General features: G+C 45.2%; 1 long non-coding RNA gene across 1 annotated transcript; it reads left to right on the forward strand.

Annotated features, from left to right (window-relative positions):
* The first annotated feature begins 619 nt into the window (after positions 1–619).
* LOC144936762 (uncharacterized) lies at positions 620–8,209 on the forward strand. The gene is made up of 3 exons (XR_013637469.1): positions 620–735; positions 2,373–2,434; positions 7,994–8,209. It is a non-coding gene; the product is annotated as an uncharacterized LOC144936762 (long non-coding RNA).
* Positions 8,210–10,815: the final 2,606 nt, after the last annotated feature.

The following is a 10,815-nucleotide window of genomic DNA, read 5'->3' on the forward strand; positions in this document are numbered from 1 at the left end:
TGATCTCTCTTTTGATTATTACCCACTGTTATTTTAGGAAGGTGTTGTGGACTATGCTGAATCAAGCAGGGCTACGTGACCCACATGCCTACTTTGCCAAGGAGATGATATCCTGGAATCTTTGGTCCAGAGATGACTTTACCAAACAGGATTTACAAAGGATCTGCATGGCATGGGTAGACCGATGTATTATGCATTTTAAGGTATGATTTTCCATGTTAAGCCACATTTTCAGCATTTCCTCTCTCAAGCTTTCACCATACACTACTACGGGCATCTCCAACTCCAGACATGTCATAAAGTGCATTCAAATGTAATAAAGTGCATTAAAATTTAATAAATCGCATATCAGTAACAGCTGATATGTGAATTAAATGCAATGGTATAACACAGTGTATTGCTATTTCAGGTCAACTTCCTTTTTTTTAATACATAATTACTTGTATTACAAAAAGGCTATTTCGACATGATATGTGTCTATATTGGTATTGTTGAGCTTCTGAAGCTTGGTGGTGTTTTCGATCCTGTACCTGTCGCATGTCAGGGAACAATGCTGCCTAATACACCGGTTGTTCTGGGAACATCGCAAGAGTTATTTGTTTCAATGGAGACAGTAAACCTCTACTGCGCTGCCCAGCTAGAGAAAGAGCTGCTGTTTGCATCAGATGTGACCCCTTGCTTGGATTATGCACAGATTATGAAAAACACTGTTTTGGTTCTGCCAAAAATTAAAAGGTATGTTCCATAAATATAAATCATTATCCATTTTTTATACATTTAGTAAGTGTTATATGTTGCCTATTAAAGTGTCCAGTTGCATCCCAACATCTCTAACAACACAAATTTAAATATAATTTTTACAAAATTCCACTTAACATATGATGGCAAGTAACAAGTATAGTTTCACATTAATCAAAATATAAATCCACAAAAGTGTGTCACGTGCAGCACATAGTTTGCATAGCCACTTACATATAAATAAACATGTTCTTTCTGTCACATACAGGGAAATTAAATTCACTGGGAGAATTTGTTGTAAGGCAGAGTAGCTTATCTTTGTGTAGTGTTGTACAGACGGACTCTTCAACGTCTTTTGTAGCACACACTTTTATTCGTCTTATGAACACAGTCCCTATGCACTGAGGGGTATACGGTCTTCTCACCCGTTACACTCAGAACGTACAAGCCTCCGCACCCTACAGGCTACTTAATATCCCACTCTTTCAATGTCCTCTGACTGGACCTAGGGGATGTCTCCCCGACCACTGGTTGCTCTGAACCCTAGCCCTTATAAGGGCTGGAGGGCTTGGTCCAGGGTCCTAGGCTTCTTCCGCCGTCTTGGGTCTTCGTGTAGTCGAACTCTCCCAGAGCTCTGAGCGCTCTGGCTTTATACTTGTTCGTGGCCGGGTTGTCCAATCCCCGGCCACCTTGTGGAACCCTGTGATTGGTCGTTCCCAATCTGCTTTTCGATCCAAATTCACCCTATCTGACCCTGACCGTTTGGTCGCGCGGGAAAACCTTGTTTACGGTCAGCTCTCACAGCTTGTGAGACCCTGACTGTTAGTTTGAGCGAGAAAACCTTGTTAACGATTTGCTCTCCCAGTTTGTGAACATCGAGTAGTTAACTCTACTACATTTGTATTGGTGACAGATTAGACACCACGGGAGATTGCAGTTTTTTAGTACTGTACACTATTCACTTAACGTCAAATAAAATACACGAAAACACTTCTCTCAACAACGTCCAACGAAATTCAGATGTGTGTGTGTGTTAGCACTGGAGTGTTGTTACTTGTATACCAAGAGTCCATGTTTGTGTCGCTCCATGTAGGCACACCATGACCCTTGATTGATCTCGTGTTCAACACCCACGCGACCACAAACAGTGCCTTGGTAGTTGCGACACCATCGTCAGTCAGGTTGTTTTACCTCCATAATAAAGTTGGGTTAGATCGCGTAAATATAAATTTGTCGTTAAACCTGCCACCATCCACAGCCAATTAGTAAGGTTTGTCACGTGAACAATGTGCCAATTAGTTACTAGTTCAGCACACCGGTGTGTTGGAGAGTCAACCCAAAATATTTACAATTTGAGTACAGTGAGGTTTTTCCAGAATTATCACAAATCGCCTGATGAACCTAGTTATCACCAGCACAACGTCATTTGACTGCAATGCACCAAAAAATGGTGCGCATGTGGCAAAGTACATGTTAAAATTTTGGTTTAAAATAATGTGAAAGTATTTTACATGTAACTGCTGATGTAATTGAACAGGAAATTATTAACAACCAATAATGATTTTTTTTGTGTGTGCCTTGCCTTCTAAAGACAGACATTTATCAAATAATACTTTGTTTACATTTGTTCATAGTTCTCAGGCTCTGGTTCGTTTAGGGGAGACTCAAGTCAGGAGCAGACAATGCCACTCTGAAGGTATGGCTATCACATGTTCTATTAAAACCTGCAACGTACACTCTTATGATTCTGCTTCTATACTGTGAATCAGGATATAAATGCTAAAATACTCTATTGGAATAATGAACAATTTTAACTGAGAACCTGTGTTCTATTCTAAACTATCTACTATGAATAAAACTATTATGGTGTTTTTAACATGTGTAGTGACTAAACTCGGAGAGAGTAAGACTTGGAGGCACTTTATTTAATAAGCACCATCGGGATAACACAATATGTATCAAGGCCGTCTATTGTTGGTGGCCTTGCTCCGCCCTGACCACGCCCCCTTTCTGGAACCTACTAGCGGGTTCCTGGTAGGCATCTTCTGTGACATTTTCCCTAGATCCCCTTCTCGTGTATATCACGGCCTGCTGACATCAGGACTGCCGTACGCCACAGATCCCCTTTTTCACCAGCAGCCAGCGCTATACCACTACATCACCCCTCCCCCTCGTGGACAAAAACAGTCGTCTCGACTGACAACAATCACATACGGAGAGGAGGAAAACTTACAAGAATGCGCTAACGTAATTTACCTAACAGGGAGGGTTAACGAACGTCAGAAAAAAACCCCTTTAACTATTAACCCCGAAACCGCGAGGGAAGCGGCTGCAGCCACCCGCCAGACGATGGAACACAATTGAACGACGGGAAGGGAGCGGTTCAGCGAAACAAAGCCCTCTTGGAGCGAGTCCTCGACGCTGGTCCCCCATCTCGAGCAGGAACTTGCATGCTGGGGACCACCGGGACATCACACAAATGCCCTAAAGGGCATGGCCCCTCCCTGGGAGAAGAAGATGGCGACCAGGCCTCCACACGTCCATCACACCGAAGCGACGTCGGGGGATCTCCGGACTTCAGGTGCTGGGGTCCTGCGGGCGGGTACAACGCAATCCTCCTGAAGCGCAACTGCCGGGCTCATTCGCCCTGGCTCGTCGGACACATCAGACACCCACCGCTCAGGAGGTGGGGATAAATCGTCAACATAGGGTGAAACATCGGGTTCTAACCGTGACAAGTGCACAAACCAACGACGGCGACTGATCTATATATGCATGCACTGCAGTCTCTTGACCTCAATCACCTCAACAGGGGACATACCCAAGGGCATCTGGGGACAATGCAGCCACGCCTTGTCCCCCGTTGTCCATGAGCTGAGACGCCTCCCGCGCCTCCGTCAAAAGCCTAAGCGTGAACTGCATGGGCACGGGCATGACGGCTCTCTTCTTACCCAAATTCATGCCCAGTTGAGCTTCCATGGGGGGATCACTCTCCCTTCCATACATGAGGTAAAATGGGAGAATCCTGTTGAGGCGTGAGGGGCCATCCTATATGCGGCCAGGACACCGGGAAGTTCCAGTCCAACTGTGCCTCGTTAAATTGTTGACAACATGAACATAAGGGTCCTGTGCAAGCGCTCTACCATCCCGTCTATCTGAGGATGGTAGGGCGAGGTCCTGATTTTTTTTGTTCGCAGGGAGTTGCACACCTTCCGTAACAATTTACAATAAAAAAATGTGTCCTTGGTCCGTAAGAAGCTGTTCCGGAGCCCCCTTGTCCAGAACATACCCGTGCAAAAACGCATATGCAATGGATGGTCTGGCAGAGGCCATGCCACGGGCCACCGGGACAGGTATTCCACCACGAACAGGAGGAATTTATTTCCCCTCTGAGTGGTGGGGAACGGCTCAAGAATGTCCAGAGCAACCAGCTCGTTGATACGAGACACTGTGATAGATTGTAACGGAGGCTGGGCCTGCCTCAGTGGTGGCTTGCGGCGTGCACAGTCAGTACAACCTTTTACCATGTGGTATACATCGTCCGTCATCCTGGGCAAATAGAAGTCACGCTTCAGTGTTAGCAAGGTTTTATGGACTCTGAGGTGCATTCATTTCTCGTAGACCGCCTGTGTGAGTTTATCCTGCAGAGCATTTGGCACCACCATGCAATAACGCTGCAGCTCTTCATCCCATCTCATCAAGAGTCCTTCAAGGAGGACTATAAGGGACACTCCTGCTGGCACGTTTTTACTACCTCTTGTGCCAACGCGATGCCGCAACTTCAAAAAGGAGACATCCTCCATCTGGAGGCGTCCCCATTCCACGTGCGTAAGACCCAATGTGCCATCACTATGTGCCCCTGCCGCGGGTGGTGGTGCATTGACAGCTGCCACTACCATGTGTGGCGATCCTGCAGCTGATGGCTTACATCGACCGGCACCCATTAAGCACGCACACTGGTCATTCGGTGGTAAAAGGGACAGTGCATCTGCATTGCAGCGCCGTACACCCTTCCTGTAGGTGACCGTGAAGGAGTAGTCCTGTTAAATTTCTAGCCAGCGGGACAGTTGGCCGGAAGGCTGTCAATCCAAAGGGAATTTTGGTGTGGTCCGTACGTATGATAAAGTCCCGTCCGTAAAGATTCAGCCTATATTGCTGTACAAAGTGAACTATGGCTAGCAGTTCTCTGTGCGTCACGCAGTAGCGCTGCTCTGCAGGGGACAACACATGGCTCCCGTAGGCCACCACTTTCTCTGTGCCGTTCACGACCTGGGACAGGACAGCACCATTTCCGGTGCAGTTGGCGTTCGTGTCTAACACAAAGGGCAGAGAGAAATCTGGGTAGCCGAGGGGAGGAGCGTTGACGAGGCCATCGCGCAGTGTGACAAACGCGGCCTCCTCCTCCCCCCACCGAAATCTCTGGCCCTTGGCAGTGAGCACGTGGAGCGGTTTAGCGATCATGGTGAACTTGGGAACAAACCGGCAATAATACGACGCGAACCCGACAAAACTACGAACTTCACCGACCGACATGCGGGTTGGCCGTGTGCGCATGCACACAGTTTTTTCGGTATCTGTGGCTATCCCGGACTCGCTGACAATGTGGCCCAAATAGCCACAGACGTTTGCAAGAGATGGCGCTTTTGCAGTTTAAATTTGAGATTGGCCGTCCGCACCTTGACAAACACTGAATGCAGTTGCTGCAGATGTTGCTGAAATGTGCGCCCGAACACAATGACATCGTCCAGGTAAATGAGGCACAAATCCCACTGAAAACCTGCCAAGACAAATTCCATAAGCCGCTGGAACGTTGCAGGAGTGGAATGAAGCCCCATTTTGAGGGAATTAAATTGGAACAGCCCTTGTGGTGTTCGGAAGACGGTTTTTGGCCTGGATTCCTCATCCAAGGGCAGCTGCCAAAACCCCGACAACAAGTCAAGTGTCGAGAAAAACGCGCACCCGACAAGGCGTCCAAGGAGTCATCCATCCCAGGGAGTGGATATGCGTCCACCACCGAAATTGTATTAAATTTGCAGAAGTCAACACAAAAGCGCAGACTCCCATCCTGTTTTTTTACCATAACAATGGGGGCCCCCCATGGGCTGCATAGAGTAGGAAAAATAATGTTCGCAGCTAACATCTCGTCAACTGCCTGGCGAACATGGTCCTTCTCCCTGGGACTGACCCTATACGAATTTTGCCTTATCAGTGCTGCGTTATCCATATTGATGTGATGTTGCAATAGTGAAATGGGGCCAATATCAAATTTCCCCTGGCTAAAAATATCGGTAAATTCCCGAAGCAGGGCACACAGCTCGCCCCGCTGTTCCCTGGACAAATCGGAATTTTCCCCGCACAACACGTCCATCCAAGCCCCGTCCAACTCGCCACCCCGTTCCACCATGGCAACGACGTCTGCAGCCTCTGTCCAGACCTCCTCACAGCACGTGGCCGTTGCATGGGCTAAAACTGTGCCAGCTTGGACCACCGCGGCCCCCAGCCCGACATGTAGCACTTGCAAAAAGGGCTCCTGGTCCACCCTCGCTATGGTCTGAGCACCCACCAATGCAAGCCCCCGAGTCACTGTATTTAAGGGAGTTAAAAGGACCCCTTCAACAGGATCTGTCAAATCCAGTTGCTTCCACAACCGTAAGTGCACCAACATCTGTGCACCTGGCGGAATCATAACAGTTTCCCTCGCCAGGACCTGAACTGTAGTGTTAGCCCTTGCTAACCTAGTCGGAGACTTCAAAAAGGCCAACCGCTGTCCCGACGGCAATTCAACACAGCTTTGATTGACAAGGATCTTAAGGGGCATGTTCCCGAGGAAATCGATGCCCAAAAGACAGGGTACAGATAATGTCCTGGAAACTAACACCAGCCCCATTAACTCAAAGTTCCCAACGCAGACTTTAGCCACTCTTTGCCCTATAATCTCCAAACTAGAATGGCCTTAGTATATCAAAGCACAGAAACATGATAAATTATAAAATACATTTAGGAAATTTAGAGAAACTGATATCGCAACAATCCTAATGCCGCAAAATGTTATGAAATGTAATTTCGTTATTTTTTTTTATCTGCCTGTGGTAAAGTGTGCTGCGATCACCCAGAACTGCCCTGTTGTCAGTGGCCTTGTCCTACTGCAGGCTTCTCTGCATACAGACCCCGTAGAATGCTTGATTCGTTATAGTGCTCTTTGTGCGGAATTTTTGAAAATGAAAATAAAAAAAATTCTACAAAGCTCTGACGAGGGAGAACATGCAGCAGTGGTGGCCGAGGAAATTACCCGCCCCCATCATTTGCTCAGCCAATGAAAACGACGCATGGTTCTCAGCCAACCATATCTAACCACTCCCCGCAATTTAATTATTACTATTCGTGGTCAAGATTACATAAAAAAATACATTTGTTTAGCCAGGTAAGAACTCACGACACCAGGATAGAGTTTCAGGCCCCACCTCAAAGAAACCTTGCCACAAATGTAGACCGAGGGCATCACTAAGATCGCGGAGGGCATCACTAAGATCATGGAAGGCATCACTAAGATCACGGAGGTCCTGGAGCTCTTCTCTGAGAATGACGCGGACTGGGACCACAGCAGCAGCTCCACCAACCTGGTCCCTCACCGTTATACAGAAGTACAGTATGCAGTCGTGAGTAGTGTACATAATACTGGTGTAATAATACATCTTTTTTGTATTATTATTAGCGCTGTTATCGATATTCCAATGAAGTCCCCATTAATTGCTTATACGAATATATACACTGGTAGATTGGCCGCTTAGCGCTGATTTTATTTAGGCTCACTTCTTCAGGAATGCATCTTGAGCATTAAGCGAGGTCTGCCTGTATAGTGGGTCCTACCACTCTACACCCTAGCTCTTTTAGCCACCACTTGCAGGAGACTGATGGACGAGTTGTCCATCTCACACAGTAAGGAGACTGTAGGTTGGATGAGATAAGCATCTAGAATTGGGCGGCAAGATGCCACAGTGGTGACACTTCTGCCTCACAGTAAGACTACCTGAGTTTGATTCTTAACGTGGGTGCCTTTCTATGTGGAGTTTGTATGTTCTCCCCCTATTCTGCATGGTTTGCTCCAGGTTCCCTATTAGTTAAAACAGATATACAATGTATTGCTTAATATCATACCTTAAATTACACGTTAAAATTAATAACATGTTGGCATATGATGCATTTTTTAGCTATGTTTTGTGAGGAAAATTAATACCTTGTATTTGTATTTGTTTAGCACACCTCCCATCCTTGGCCCACAAGAAGCAGCTGAAGGATTGTCTTCCATTTATTGGCCTCCCAATTTGTAGATATAACCTGCAACCATTTTCTTCAACTGCCAGCATCTCTGAACATCAACAGGTCACACTCAGAAATTCTCGCAAATATTTCATCATCAACCAATCTTACGTGTAGCACAACAAAGGACACATTCGATATAACACATTTTACAATACATCGTGAAATATGTTACAATACATTTAATATGTAAAGTGTGTACACTTGTATTGTGGCAAATAAGGTCAGTTTCTTATTTAAATATTCAGCAAATAGTTATGAGATAACACAAACAGCTAAATGCCTTCTGGTTATATTCATATTTGACACATTTTTGATATAGGACTTGTAACTGCATATATGCAGATACTAGATTTGAAGCTTTCGTGACTGCAGGAATTACTCTGGTTCTTTCGGTAAAGTCACGTAGGAAGAAAGTAAATTAAATAATAGAATACGACGTTTCGATTGCAACACAAGCAACCGTTATCAGGTAGAAATACATTTGAGAGAGACAAAACACAGACACGGAGACACACAGACACACAAGCAGATAGAGACAACACAGAGATAAACACACAACATAGACACAGAGACCCAATGCCTCTGTGTCGAGGCCTTAAATAGAGAGAGAGGGGGGAGGATGGAACCTCCTTTCCGGGGAGGATGTAAGTTTGTTTTTTCTCTCTCCGTGTGTCTATGTTTGTCAAATTTCAGACTTAACTTCAAATATTTGCAATCTTTGGAGATCGTAATCAACCAGGCTATGCCTTAATTGTGTGTTAGCCGACTCTCTGTTGTTGGATTTAGGACCCTTTTTCCAAAATTCATATTAATAATAATTCTGCCAAATATTTTTTTCATATACTCACTCGCGGGGTCGCTGGGAGCACAAACGGACTCTCGCAACAGAAAGCCGGAGATTAACCATAAATTATAATGAAAGGATCCCCCCCGTACAAAGGAGAGCAAGAGGAAGTGGCTCTCACAAAGAGTTTTATTGCAGGTTGGGCATGTGTTCCACGGATGAAAAGACGGCTCGGGGAAGGAGATTTAACAGATGTCTCAATAAAACACACGCACACACGGACACACATACCACTCCCCCTCCCCACAGAAAGCGACATCAAAGCAAAGTTGGGCTTTTGTGAACAGAGACAGAGAGGGGAGGGATTATACAATTCTAAGTACGAACACGACTCAAAAATCGTCATTCTTGCTCCAGTCTTGCGAGAGAGGAGCGCGAGGGAGCAAGCACCGACCCCAACCATGTCTCGCAGAGAGAAGTGACGATGCGCGTTTTGAGAGCTGGATTCGGCATGAGCCAACAAGAGTATCGCTGAAAGTGTTTATGCTACATTTACCCTGATGTGTTAAGTCGCTCGCAAAGTCAAGGATTGCGACAAGTGGTATTATACTAAGCCTTCACAGTTGTTTAGAGGTGTGCGAATACAATTCACAACTTTTGAGAGGGAGCACCAGCAAAAGCGCCATACATCGAAAGCATCATCACCACCGACGCAGGAGATCATCACCACCGACGCAGAAGAAGACTCCGCAACTCATCAAGTATGGAGAGGCTCGCTGGGTAGCGATATGCTAAACCAAGCAGGAGTTCTGCACCAACAGAAGTATCGCGACACCGAGCCGCTGCAGTGCGAGTGAGACTGGCGAAGATTCCAGTTAACACTCGTGAAATAGCGAAAGCGCCCAACTTCGACCAGAGAGAGAAAGCTGGCGGCTCACTGCAGCCACGCCCGAGCGAGAGGGAACTTCTCCGAAGCCGTTCGTATCATACGCCCTCCCCCACACTCACAAACCCACGACGCGCCCGGCGTCTGCTCCCACAAGAATTTATCAAGGGGACAATCAAACGCCCCCACACAATGGAAACAACCCTAGCCAATCATAAGAAGACTAATTATAAAAGTGCATGGATCATCAGCTGGCCGTGAAGGCATTGCGGCTCATCGAGTGATAAGAATACGTCGTTTATAAGTGCCTTAGTCGTTTTATTTTATTTTTGTTTTTCGTTTTTTTAATCGCATAAATTACCAATATATTCATCGATGTAAACTAAACTTTCGAAACCTTTGTCACGAATCTACACTCTCACAGAGATAGAATATTGTGTTAAACCTGTTTCTTTGCCATAAAACCTTGTCCACGAATTAATTAAAGCTTAGCCAGATATATGAATCTTCCGTAAGAGGGCACGCCCACCGTCGCACACCATTGTTCCAAGTGTTGTATGTGTCGGGTTATGAAATTTTGATAAAAATATTAAAAATTAATAATTTTCCGAAAAATGCGCAAATCGCATTAATTATGTCAATGTGTGTATTAATATGCATAAATTATGATAATGTGTGTAATTATATGCATAAATTATGATAATCGCGGAGATAATCGTAGTAATTTATGCGGATGCTTGCGATGATGTTAATGTGAGCAGTTGTGATAATTAAGCTTAGCTTCGTTTATCCAGTGTTATATCAATCAGGATAACACGATTATCATCGATTAAATGTTTACTGATTATCTTAGTGTATTTATGTTATTTTAGGTCTCCATTTTCATATCTCATCACAGGATACAGTTATCAAGAATAAGATAGTTTTGCATGGACTTGGAAAGAAGCACTCGAACAGTTGGTGTTAAGCAATTTTAATTCTAAACAAACACATGACACTCTCTTATCCGAAAGCAAGTATACGTCAATAAATTCATGGACAAGATTATGCAGTAACGAAAATGAATGACTAAAAATACTTCTTCATT

This window comes from Lampetra fluviatilis, chromosome 17 (assembly GCF_964198595.1).
Source record: "Lampetra fluviatilis chromosome 17, kcLamFluv1.1, whole genome shotgun sequence".
NCBI classification, from domain to species: Eukaryota; Metazoa; Chordata; class Hyperoartia; order Petromyzontiformes; family Petromyzontidae; genus Lampetra; species Lampetra fluviatilis.